Source organism: Penaeus monodon, chromosome 28 (genome assembly GCF_015228065.2).
Source record: "Penaeus monodon isolate SGIC_2016 chromosome 28, NSTDA_Pmon_1, whole genome shotgun sequence".
NCBI classification, from domain to species: Eukaryota; Metazoa; Arthropoda; class Malacostraca; order Decapoda; family Penaeidae; genus Penaeus; species Penaeus monodon.
The window spans coordinates 39,683,471-39,683,672 of record NC_051413.1 but is presented as its reverse complement, the minus strand read 5'-3'; positions in this window follow the sequence as shown (position 1 = coordinate 39,683,672).

Below are 202 nucleotides of genomic sequence, written 5' to 3'. Positions count from 1 at the left end.
TTTGTTTGTTATTATATTACCTAATGATTATTGTCATATTTCATTAAGATCAAAACAAGGAAAATAAGATATGGTAATATATTCAAGTTGAACATTTTGTGTTCCTATACCCTGCTGCCAAAACACAGTTCAAGCGTCGAAACAAAGACGCCACTAAATCGGCTACCAGCGCATACCTTCCTCACAGCATAGACATTCCTAT